This window comes from Odontomachus brunneus, unplaced genomic scaffold, assembly GCF_010583005.1.
Source record: "Odontomachus brunneus isolate Ranch 3 - 2012 unplaced genomic scaffold, Obru_v1 Obru_scaffold_207, whole genome shotgun sequence".
Classification (NCBI taxonomy): domain Eukaryota; kingdom Metazoa; phylum Arthropoda; class Insecta; order Hymenoptera; family Formicidae; genus Odontomachus; species Odontomachus brunneus.
In genome coordinates, this window is record NW_022639657.1 from 538,498 (window position 1) to 539,000 (window position 503).

Sequence of the window (503 nt, forward strand, 5' to 3'; positions counted from 1 at the left end):
TCTTCATCGGATGACTCTTCATCGAGTATTCTTTCGAAATTGTTGTCCATGTCACGAACAGTATTAGCGCTGTCGAAACACTTCATTAGGAACCGTTTCGATTGCGCTACAACAAGGAAGCGGATGTGCAAGTACTGCGCTAAGCACCACATTGCACATTCCGCATTTAGGACCTCGAGTCGACACACACCGAATTATCACCAAATATGGTAATCTTCTTGTCGCCAGGCACCCCCTCTGACAAGACTAAACAATATTATAAAAGAGCGGAAAAGACCGCTTGCGTCAGACTTAACACCTCGGTCTCTCGCCGCGACATACGTAACCGACACGCGGTTTGCACATTACCACAAGAACTCGGGAGTAATAATTAAACACGTCCAAGTACGGTTATAAATAAAGCTTTTTATATATTAACTACAAGCAGCGGCTACAAACTTTCACTACATTCCTACCCACCGCCACACACTCTGCCGCGCCCGCGTCACCAATTCCGAACTCTT

General features: G+C 45.9%; 1 pseudogene; it reads right to left on the reverse strand.

Annotated features, from left to right (window-relative positions):
- Positions 1–503, reverse strand: part of LOC116852231 — a 1,701-nt pseudogene that overhangs the window by 629 nt on the left and 569 nt on the right.